This window comes from Cynocephalus volans, chromosome 9, assembly GCF_027409185.1.
Source record: "Cynocephalus volans isolate mCynVol1 chromosome 9, mCynVol1.pri, whole genome shotgun sequence".
Lineage (NCBI taxonomy): Eukaryota > Metazoa > Chordata > Mammalia > Dermoptera > Cynocephalidae > Cynocephalus > Cynocephalus volans.
In genome coordinates this window covers 2,406,203-2,418,567 of record NC_084468.1, presented here as the reverse complement: position 1 = coordinate 2,418,567, position 12,365 = coordinate 2,406,203, and the positions used below count along the sequence as shown (strand labels likewise).

At 48.4% G+C, this 12,365-nt stretch overlaps 1 protein-coding gene across 9 annotated transcripts in view; it reads right to left on the bottom strand.

Moving 5' to 3' along the window:
* The window catches only part of ADD1 (adducin 1), a 101,195-nt gene extending 98,435 nt beyond the window's left edge, over window positions 1-2,760 (bottom strand). For 5 of the 9 annotated variants that reach the window (XM_063107527.1, XM_063107530.1, XM_063107532.1 and 2 more), the window contains exon 1: window positions 2,619-2,759. The gene's annotated coding sequence lies outside the window, so the exon portion shown is untranslated. Of the gene's footprint in view, window positions 1-2,618 lie in introns of all 9 variants that reach the window. The other 4 variants (XM_063107533.1, XM_063107535.1, XM_063107529.1 and 1 more) reach the window with 2 other exon arrangements.
* Window positions 2,761-12,365: the final 9,605 nt, after the last annotated feature.

The window sequence follows — 12,365 nt, the reverse complement described above, 5'->3', positions numbered from 1 at the left end:
AAAGGACCAACTACCAGGTTTCATCAATAAATAACAACAGAAAACAAAACATGGAGGGGAAAACCTATAGATTAAAACCAGTCACAACATATGGACAGCATTTGGATCCTGATTTAAACTTAAAAAAATTATGAGACAATCAAGAAAATTATAATTATGTTTGGATTTTAGACCCTTATCAGAGACATGATTTGCAAATATTTCCTCCCATTCTGTATTCTTTTTACCTTTTTTTTTTTTTTTTTTCCCCTTAAAAGATGACCAGTAAGGGGATCTTAACCCTTGACTTAGTGTTTTCAACACTACGCTCTCCGAAGTGAGCTAACCAGTCATCCCTATATAAGGATCCAAACCCCTGGCCTTGGTGTTATCAGCACCATACTCTCCCAAGTGAGCCACAGGCCGGCCCTTCCTTTTTACTTTTTTTTAATTGAAACATAATTGATTGTACATATCTGTGAGATATAGCACTGACTATCGATACCTGTGTGCAATATATGATGCTCAAATCAGGATAATTAGTATATTCAACATTACACAACGTAATCATTTTTTATGTCCCTTTACCAATTTCTTGCTAACTCACCCTCCCCCTAACCCTTTCCTACCTCTGGGGGCCTCGGTTCTGTTCTCTCACCAAGAAAATTTTAACAATGGCTGGATATTTGAAGGTACTAAGGAATTTTTCATTTCTTGTGATAGTGGTATTCATCTTTACCTTTTTTAAGTCTCTTAAGATATAAGTACTGAAATCTATTTAACAGTTAAAATATGACATCTGGGCTTAGGGAGTTCAGATGAAACAATATTGGCTGTGAGTTAACTGTTGAAACTGGTGCTGGCTGGTTAGCTCAGTTGGTTAGAGTGCAGCCTTAGAACAACAAGGTTTGGATCCCCAACCGGCCAGCCACAAAAATAAATAAACAAACAAACAAACAAATAAATAAATAACTGTTGAAGCTGAATGAGAGAAAAGAGGGGTTTTTATACTCGAACTATTCTATCCATATGTGTGTGTACGTGAAGAATTGAACATGGAAGAGAGGAAGGAAAGAAGAGCAGTCAATTTAAACTCTAGGTTTTACATAATAAAAATATCTTGGCTTGTTTTGAAGCATTTCAGTATTTGCTTTTCTGACTCAACACAACTACATGAAAGAAATAACTAATAATCATCTAAAGAAACAGTTTTAGTTGTAAAAACAAAAACACAAAACTGAATACCAAACAAAAACCTTATCAGTATCAGATAATATCCAAACAGTTCAAGGAGAAATTGACCAGCTTGCATAAATTATGTTTTAGAAATGAAACTATCCCACAGTTTGGAGATGGGGTAGAATTTAAATTCATGTCATTCAGTGAATCTGAACTCTAAAGTCTACACACACCCCAAGTAGTAAACTAACAAATCATACCAGCTGTACTGCAGTAAACCACATCAAAACGCTGAAAAACAGTTCTGACTGTCAAAACCACCACTTCCTTAAAAAACAACTTTACTACTCTAGTTTTACCTGGAATCAAGAGATTTTAAAAAATAACTTATACATCAGTGACATTTGTCCATTAATTACAAACTCCGATTTTTACAATCCCACCCTCACAGAATTCACCATCTGCCTGAAATGCCCTTCCCTCTGGTGCCTGATGAACTCTACTCACCCACTTTGGAGCTGTTTTCACTGGGGGCCTCTACTCATGTGTTTTGCAAAGGAGACAGAGGGGCCCTTTCAACATTCTATTTCTTATCCCCTTTAAGATTTCAATTTTTCACACGCAAAAAGCTTTCTATAATAATCTACCAGCAGTACCTACAGCTATCAGCTATATTTGTGGTCTCTGGGTATACAATTGTTTTATGCCATTCTGGGCATAAAAACATGTGGTCAAACCAACAGCAGTTCAGGTGACCCAAAATATTTATTTCAAGGTGGTGTACATAAAGTGAACACAAATTACCTGAAAAATATCCCGAGCCATGAATTACAAGAGCAAAACTAAAAGTAATTGTTATAGGGAAAGGGCCCCTGACACCTCCCAAAAATCGGAGAAAATTTAAAAAAAGGGCGGGAGGGCAAAGACGACGAACAGCCCCATGTCTAATCCAGGTCCCCCCGTGGCAGATTTGGCTTTTCTCTTTCAGCAGAGGCTGCCGATTTTAAAGACGAGAGCGGACGGGCAGGGCGCAGACGCGTCTGTCGCCAGCCTTGGACGCGCGGGCGCTCAGGCCCACCACCAGCACGACGCTGTCCCGACGCGCGGCCGGGACCCTCCTTTCCGCACGGACCCCGAAGCCCAACACCAGCCCAGAGACGAGCTGCCCAGGCCGCTCCAAGAAGCCCAAGTCCCCGAGACCCTGCCCCTGCCCAGGGACCGCAGAGCCGTCGCCCCCACGCACCAGGTCCAGGCCGACGGCCGGACGGCCGGGACCCCTCCCAGAAGCCTGGGCCTCCACGCGCCGCCCCGCGCCCTCCGCCCGGCCTGGGAGCGCCGCAGGCCTCGCAGCCCCCGGCCGCCGCGACCCCGGCCGGGCCCGGAGCCCCCCGGCCGCTGCGGGAGCCCACTCGCCCCCGATCCGCTCAGCCCGGGCCGCCGCCCCTGCCCGCGGGCCTCACCTCAGAGGAGAATCGGGGGCAGCGCGCGAAGTCCCGGTCCGAGTGCAGCCGCCGCCCGTCGGCTCCAGCTCGGATGGGGCTCGGCCTCCGGCTCCGCCCCTCGCCCGCCGCGCACACCCGGCCTCTCCGCCCCCTCAGCGCTCAGCGCGCGCCCCCGCCAGCCGAGCAGGGTGCGGCCTGCGGCGCCACAGCCCAACAACGCGCCTCCCCATAGGCCCGACGCGCGCCGCCACCGCTGAGCAACGCGCCCCACGATTGGTCGGATCTGAGGCGGGGTCGGACTCTGCGCGGCCCCGCCCACGGCCTGCGATACCCGAGGGTCTGGCGCGGTGGCTGGGTGGGTGGGTCGGCGGGCCGGTTAGGGGGCAGCAGCTGGACGGTGGGCCGGGGCCGCGCAGGCTCGTCGGCCGTGCCAGCCGCGACTGCCGGGTCTCCTGCGGCGCCCCGCCCCTGAGCCGCTCGATGCCTCCTGGTTGTGGTCCTGTCGGGGGCGAACGGCGGCCGGGCGCGCGGATGCGCTGGGGCGCGCACTAAGCCGTCCTCCCGGGGACAGGGCTCGGCCGGAGGGCTGTCCGCGATGTTGCAGTAGGGAGGCGGGTCCGGTGCCCGCCTCACCCGCCCCGCCCTGGGCCGAGCCCCGGGAGCCCCGGCGGTGGGCGGGTCGCCAGGCAGTTTTGGGGCCAGGCTGGCAGTCTGGGTGGGGTCAGGACGGCGGAGCCTGCGGGCCCTGATAAGGCTCCACAGGCAGGAAAGCTGCCAGGTTCCTGGGGCCCGCCCTGCCCATGCCGGATGGACAGGCACTGGGCACCTCCGCAGAGCCAGGGAATGAGTCTGGACTGGGGCTTGGCAGGACCAGAACACCTGCCAATGTTACCTGGAGGCTGGCCTGAGATACCAGACAAGTATGTTCCCACACACTGTCCTTCCTGTTGTCTCCTCTGAGGAGACAAATGGTTAGGCTTCTTGTTCCCTTCCTACCATAGAAAGCTGAGGCCCAGAGCTGGGCAGTGACAGAACAGTGTTGAATCCAGGCCTCCCCTCCCAGCAGGAGCCTCTTTGATTCTGGTCACAGAAGGGTCAGGGAGATTGTGGATGAGAGTCAGTGATCACTGTTCTAGGGACACTTCCCCTGGACACTGGCTTTCTCAGATGACTTTTCTGATAAAACTCCACAATTCTCATTTACTTCTGTTTCCAGAAACAAGGTCTGGCCCACAAGAGGTGTCAGTGAGAGCTTGCTGCAGGAAACAGTAGAAGATGATTGAGCATGTTAAACAGAGACATGAAGATACCAAAACGACCCACGTCAAACATCTAAAGGTGAAAAATACAATGTCTGAAATGAAAAATATACTGGATGAGATGAAAAATAACAGCAGATTAGACACAGCAGAAGAAAAGGTTGCTGAACTTGAAGACACGGAAAAAGAAACTAAATGAAACAAAAGATACTGAGAAAGATCCAACAGAGCACCAGTGAGCTGTGGGACAACTTCATAAGGCCTAATATATGTGTATTTGGAGCCCCTGGAAACAGAAGTAGGGGTTGGAAAGAAGATGGAAATAATATTTGAAGATATAATGGCTGAGCTTTTTTCAAATTTGATGGAAACTACAAACTCAGATGCAAGAAGCTTAACAAGTAACTTCTAGCATGCTACTGGGCTCCAGTGGAAATGGAAAGTTTTTATGGAATATCAAAAGTGACTCTGAGGCAAGAACTGACCATCAGGAGCTGAGTTGTGTCAGACTACCAATTCATAAAATCAGGTGGATCCATCATAATCTGGAATTGGTAGATCCAGGATTGGGTTCAAGCAAGTACAGAGGTGGGTGGCCTAGACGCCATGTCACCCACCACTGTAGTCCATTGTCTCTCGCTCAGCTCACACCTATACTATTGGGGATTCCCTATGGCATGGTGACAGAAAGAAAAGGCCTGTATGGGTTCACAAGAAAGTGGGCTCAATATATTGGTGTGAATTGAAAATGGCCTGCTGCCACACTTTATCCCCACTGAGCAATTGGAATGAAATACAGTGGTGAGGGAGTGTCATCTCATTAGGCAAAGCTTCAGGTAGTGAAACTGGCCATTCACTTTATGTGGAAGGAGATGTGGCTCCGACTGACTGGCAGCAGGAAATGGCTTAGCTGGTTGGTTCAAAGCCTGGAAATAGCAATATTCAGGGGTGAAGAAGTCTGAGGAGGAGATATGTGGATGGATTTGGCATAAAGGGTGAAGATCTTTGTATTACATGTTAATGTCCACCAGAGAGTGTCCACAACAGCGGTTCTAAACAAGTGTGCAGACAGAATGGCTCAGCCTATCGGCATCAGCCAAGCTCTGTCCCATGCCACTGCAGTGCCAGTCCAGTGGTCTCATGAACAAAGGAGCAGTGGTGGGGGGGTAGAAGCTATGCATGAGCCAAAAGCATGGACTCTTTATAACCAAGACTGATCCAGCCACTGCCACTGCTGGATTTCCAACCCGTCAGTGTCACATACCAAGGCTGAGCCTCTTGGGGAGCCAAACAACCACTTGGTGGTAAATTGACTACATTGGACCCCTTGTATCCTAGAAAAGGCAATAACTCATGCTTACCAGGATTGCCACATATTTGGGTGTGGGTATGCCTTTTCTGCCTGCAATCTTTTAGCCAGCACCACCACCCAAGAGTTCACAAAGTGTCTGATTTACCGGTGTGGAATCCCAGCATAACTGCATAATACCAAGGGACCTGCTTTATTGGCAAAAAAGATGTGGCAATGGGCATATGACCAGGGGACCCGCTATTCCTACCACATACTGCACCATCCAGCAGTTTATCTATTAGAGTGATGGATTGGCCACATGAAGGCTCAGATGAGGCTCCAACTTGGAGATGACATCCTGGGAGGATGGAGCACTATTCTCCAGGAAGCAGTAAACAATATACCAATAACATTTTATGAGGCTCTGTCCCCAGTTGGTATAATTCCCACTGACCCGCTTGGGGAATTTATGCTTCCTGTTTTGCAACATGAAGTTCTGGATGAATGTAGACATCCTAGTTACCAAAAAGGACACTTCTACCAAGGGACACAGTAGTGATGAAGCTATGGCTGCCACCTGGTCACCTGGGGAAACTCATGCCAGTATATCAGTAGGCACAGAAAGGAGTGACCACACTGACTCTCATTCTTGTGAGTATGTAGAGCTGCCAGCTACATGTTGGGGGCAGGCAGGAATATGTTTGGTACTCAGGCATTCAGGGTGGGGGGGCATCTCTTGGTACTCCCATGCCCAATTACATAAACAGGCAAGCATGACAACATGGCCTGATAAGGGCAGGAGACCAGGTGCTCAGACCATCAGGGATTAATGTTCTAGAAGAGCCAAAGTGATAGCTGAGGAGAAATCTAGAATGGGTGGTGGAGAAGGGAGAGGGTAAGTATCAGTTATGGCCTTGTCGTCAACTGTAGCCGTGGGGGCAATAGTTCATCCTTAGGTTTGTCCCCTCCAAAACTCATGTTGAAAGTTAATTGCCATTGTAACAGTATTAAGAAGTGGGAACTTTAAGAGGTGATTAGGCTGTGAGGGCTCTGCCCTCACGGGGGGGTTAATGCCAATATGGAAGGGTGAACTTTTCCCCCTTTTGACTCTCTTGCCCTCCCACCTTCCACCATGTGATGATGCAGCAAGAGGGAACTCCCCAGATGCAGCACCTTGATCTTAGTCTTCCCAACCTCCAGACCTGCAAGCCAATAAATTTCTGTTCGTTGTATTATTATCTAGTCTCAGGTATCCTGTGATAACAGCACAAAACAGACTAAAACACTCTCTCTTGAAAGTTCTCACAGATATTGTGACTTATAACACTGAAGAATCTGTGCCTAGATGGAGTGAACTTAATGTGAGAAGCAAGTGGATCTGAACACTGCGAAGGGTGGACTGTAGTAGTGACTGTTGGTGTCCTGCCCAGGTCCCCTTTCCAGGTTGGTGCTCGAAGTGGTCCCCTTTCCAGGTGCTGCTAATGGCTCACAGAGCCCCGTTTCTCCAGAGTATTGCCCTCAGCCAACAGGAGCCACCTAGCCCAGGAGATGATCACCCTACCTGGATTACCACCCTACCTGGACAATAACTAGCTGATTCAGGAACAGAAAAGCCTGGTCCTGTTAGCTCAAAGCCACACCAACACTGTGGTGCAATTCATACTTCAGAGCCCTGCATGGGATCAGGCTGAAGCTAGGTTCCAGCTGAGACTATTTCCATCCTTTGTCTCCTCTGCTCTATGCTGATTCCCTCATTCAGCTTATCCTGAAAACATTTCCTCAATAAATCACTTGCACAAGAATCCTTGTTTCAGGTGTTCCTTCTAGGAAACCCAATCTAAGAAAACTTTATGTAAGTACTGTATTCAATTTAACAACAAAAAAGCAAACAACTCAGTTTTAAAATGGGCAAAGATCTTGAATAGACATTTCTCCAAAGATCTACAGATGGCCAATGAGCACATGAAAAGATGCCCAACCTCACTAATCATTAAGGAAATGCAAATCAAAACCGTTAGATACCACTTAACACCCATTAGGGTGGCTATTACTAAAAAAAGAAAGAAAGAAAAAGAAAGAGAAAGAAAATGATAAGTGTTGGCAAGGACGTGGAGAAATTAGAACCTTTCTGCATTGCTAGTGGGAATGTAAAATGGTGCAGCCACCATGGAAAACAGTATGGTGGTTCCTCAAAACATTAAACAAATAATTATCCTATGATCTACTTCTGAATATACACCCCCAAAAAATGAAAACACACAAACATATTTGTACCATGTGTTCATAGCAGCATTATTCACAACAGCCAAAAGGTGTAACACAAGTGTCCATCAAAAGATGAATGGGTAAACAAAATGTGGTATACACACACACAGTTATAGTATTCAGCCTTAAAAAGGAAGGAAATTCTGGCACATGCTACAATATGGATTGAAGATATTATGCAAGTGAAATAAGCCAGTCACAAAAGAGTAAATGTAGTATTGAGACAGAACGGGGCTAGGCCTGTAAACTGAACTGACTCCATTTTCCCTGCAGAGGACACTTTGTTACTCTCCCACTGTTCACTCATGAGACATCCCCACAGCATGCATAAGTACACCACTGCCTGCCCCGATAAAGTAAACTGAGATAAGAGGGGAACAGATATTCACTGAGTTGTGAAGCCCCTTCCCCAAGGCTTGTTAAAATATAACTGTTTTGTTTAAAACTTATCTACCCATTCTTTCTTATCCTGTAATTGTAAAAATTAGTTTTTACAATTAACCTTACAGATTAACCTTAAGACCCCTTTAGGAGTTCCCATATGTGCACAAAGCTCCAAGGTGACCACTGCAATGACTCGCCTGGGGTGGCAATGATGAACATCACCACTATTTTGAAACTACTGAGCAGGTGCAAGGACCGAAGCCCTAAGTGAGCATGCACCCATGACGCAACCGGGAAGAACAGAATGGACCACCTCAGAGGCACAGAATGATGAGGCTGGCCTGCACCCCTTGCCCCTTTGACCTTTAAAGGATACTGAACAGCTCACCTCAGGGGGCTAGCTTCTCTGTAGCTACCTCCCTTATGCATAAGTGCATCTCCTTTTTTAATGAAGTGTTGCTTGCTTTACTGCTGGGTGCATCGTTCATTTCTATGACTTTGGGAGCCAAGAGCCTAATTCTGTAACAGTATGATTCCACTCTGTATTATATTTGTTTCATGTTGCTATAACAGAATACCTGAGACTGGGTAATTTATAAAGAACAGAGGTTAATTTGGCTCAGGATTCTGGGACAGCTGCATCTGGCATGGGCCTCAGGCTGCTTCTATTCATGGCAGAAAAGTGGCAGGAAGCCAGTGGGTACAAGCAGATCACATGGCGGAAGGAAGCAAGAGAGAGAGGGAAGGGGAAAGAGGAGGGGGAGGGAAGGGGAGGGGGAGAAAGAGAGAGAGAGAGAAGGTGCCAGGGTCTTTTAAACAACCAGCTCTCGTGGGAACTAATAGAGCGAGAACTCACTCATTTCTCCCCCACCTAGGGAGAGCATTGACCCATTCATGAGGGATCCACCCCATGACCCAAACTGACATACTGGAGATCAGATTTCCATGAGTTCTGGGAGGACAATACATCCAAACTCTATCACATTCGTACGTGGTCCCTAGAGTAGTCAAATTAACAGAGACAGAAGGTAGAATGGTGGTTGCCAGGGGAGGGGCAGGAACAAGGGAGTTAGTGTTTAATGGGGACAGAGTTTCAGTCTGGGAAGATAGAAAGGTTCTGGAGATGGATGGTGGTGATAGTTGCAGAACAATGTAAATGTGTTTAAAAGCCACAGAACTGTACATTTCAAAATAGTAAAAATGGTAAATTTCATATTCACTTTATTATAATAAAAAAAGATTTTCACGATATTAAAATACACCTTCCTTTTCCAACTACAAAAAAAGAAAGGAGTGGCTGGGTAGCTCTGTTGGGTAGAGCATGGTGCTGATAACTCCAGGGTCCAGGGTCCAGGTCCCTAGACTGCCAGCCACCACCAAAAAGAAAAAGAAATAAAAAAGAAATACTGTCTCGGGTGGGGTTAATGAAAAGAATATAGAATTAGATACACGTGTATACAATAGTAATATTGAATAAAGAGGGAAATCAATGGGGTTAAAGTGGCCTGAGGTCTTTGTGTCATCCAAAAGGAGGGTGAAAGTATTCACTAACTTGAGACTTAGATAATAATAGAAACAGAGTGTGTGACTTTTGAACTAGGGGACAGGGGAAATAGAATGACTTTTTTTTTTTAATTGCTCAATCCAAAAGAAGGGAAGAAAGGAGAGATAAGGGAGAAAAAGAAACAGACACAGGTAGAACAATACAAAGCACAAAATAAGACGGTTGATTTAATTACAAATGGACAAAATGCTCTATTTAAAAGACAAGGTATGTTTTATATGCTATTAGAAAATTGAAAAGCGAAATTTTTTAAATATGCAATTTACAATAGATTAAAAAAATATGAAGTACCTATGAATCAAACAACACATGGACAAAATTATAAAATCCTATTGGCAAACCTTAAAGAAGACCCAAATGAACAGAGAGGTAGGCTGTGTTCATGAACCAGAAGACTCAATATTGTAAATATGTCAATTTCCCCCAAGCTGATTTATAGCCATCATGTGCCCCTTGGATCTCCCTCCAGCAAGAGTGGCTGGACGGTGGCGTGACAGGGGATCACTGCTTGCACACACTTTTATGGTAGTTGTGGGAGGCTGCCAATCAAGTGCCTTCGGGCTGTCATTGCCCTTTCTCCTCCAAGAACAAGAGCCCTCCCCAAGGCCCCCCCATCGGGTGGTCTTTTCCAGGTTGAAAGAATAGCATATGCAGGCAGAGACAGGGCCAGCTGTGTGTGCAAGGAGCTCGGCAAGGGGCTGGATGCTGCTGGATCAGAGACAGAGGCTGTGACCTTCCCCTCCCTCCCACTCTGGAGACATGTGGATTTGGTTCAAGTCCCAGCTCTGCCCCATATTCTCTGTACAACCTTGATGTCCTCCAGGTCATCACCCTCCAGGGCCTGGGTTGCCCTCAAACGCCTCTCCCTTTCTGGGCCTCAGTCTGCCTGCCTGTAAAATGGGGATGGCCAGAGGCCAGCCTGTGAGGCCCAGCCTGCCCCAGTGGACACTGAGCACTAAGCCTCAGGCCCCAGGCTCACTGCCTTGTCTTTCTTCACCCCTAGCTCAGAGCCACCCACCCAGCCTGGGATGCAGAAAACGCCTCCTTGGAGCTGCACCCTGAGCCTCACCAGCGAGCGGTGCTCCATGCTCCACCCAACGTGGTCCGGAATTAGGGGTGGGGGTGGGAACTGAGAGCAATTCCAGACTTGTGTAAGGTCTCTTCTGGGTCTAAAAACATCTCTTTACAATAAAATGCTCTATTAACAGAAGGCATAGGGGCTCACCACGCTCAGACCAACTGTGGGAAAAATAAAACCTTGTTCCACCTTGGCATGGGGAAACCTCTCAGAGTGACTGGGGCCCTTTCCCAATCCCCAAAACTGAACCCGTCTCTGAACTCATCATGATGGTAGACAAGTCAGTGAACCCTCTCTCAGCCTCAACTTCCCTACCTGTAAAATGAGGAAGCAGGATTGCCCCTAGGTAATTCCAGGCCTTCTGCTAACTGATCTTCACAGACTGGACCCTGGGGGACAAAACACAGTGAGGCAGAGCCATTCTGTTCCCCCAGAGCTGTGGCTGGGTGAGGTCACTCCCAGAGCCCTGGGAGGCTGGCAGAGCTGACTAGACACCCCCACGACTACCAGAGGCTATAAAGGGTGGCAGGGAGCCAGGCAGGGGGCTGGGGCTGGACTCAGGGGAGTGGACAGATGGGGTCACATGACAGTGAGTGGGGGGCTGGGACTTGAACCCAAGTCTCGCTGAGCCTCAGTCTCTCACCAGTAAAATGGGACTAATAGCAGCTGCTTCTCCAAGCACATGATGCCAAACACCCAGCTCCATACCTCCAACACAGCAAGCATCAGTACATGCTGTCTTTTGTTTTGTTTTTGGCGACTGGCTGGTATGGAGATCCAAACACTTGACCTTGCTATTATCAGCACGGCGCTCTGACCAGCCAGCCCTCTCAGTAAATGTCAAACCCCCACCCCCAACCCTCTATGTGGAATAGAACATTTATGGCAGGTCTCAGGAGTACGTGGTCACCCCTTATGTCCCCTCCTTCACGCTGAAGTACCAAGGCCTGGGACCCCAGCCACCACCCCCAACACACACTCTTACATCTGATGCAGGCCCTGGGCCCAGGGGCAGTTCACTGAACTGGGCAGCTATGCCAGCAGGCCCAGGGTCTGGGAGGGGAGGCGAGGCGAGGCTGGGCCAAGCCCTGGTGTGGACCTTAGGCAGCCACAGGCCTCAGCTGTCCAGTTTGCCAGAAGGACGTATCACCTGGCTCTGGGCCCTAGAGCCCTCAAACCTTCACGCTCAAGAGTCTACAAAAACGTTTTAGCTGAGCTGGCTCCAGTGGCTGCAAAAGTTAGATAAAAGCAATAGCATCCTGCAAACAGCACCAGCTTGGCAGACCCCCAGGCATCAGCTGGAAACCACTTCTCTGATCCAACCCCCCATTTTAAAATTTCACAGGAAGAGAAACTGCAGCCACAGTAGGGAGTGGCATGTCTCCCCGAGAGTTCCTAAGCGAGCACAGGGCAGAGGGCAAAGAATTCCAACCACAGCGAGAACAAATGGCTGGTTCTCCAGAGATGGTTCATAACACCAGAAGCTCCTGTGCCCCAGGCTCAACCATGGTGCACTGAGGCCTCTCCCGGGGCAGGCTGGAGAGGAAACACCTGCAGAGATGGTGTCGGATGCATGATTCCTGGAAGCAGATGGCCTGCGGTCCTGCTGTACCCCATGGCACCCTGGGGCCACAGCTGCCCACCTCATGGCTCTCTCCTCCAAGTAAACCACAGAATACACTGGGGGGGTCCGAATAAAGGGCCTTCTCCTGGTGGGTAGGATTGCTACTCTTGGTTTGGGTTTACATAACAACCTTCTTCCCCAACATAAAGTACAGTGAAGATCAGATGATGCTGGGGTCCCTACCAGCCCTGACCCCCAAGTAAGTCTGCTTTCAGGAGAAGTCCAGCCTGGGTGGCAGTGCCGGGAAGAATGGTTTGCTGGAGTTCCATGGCAGGAAGTGAGGGAACTGATCAGGGCTCA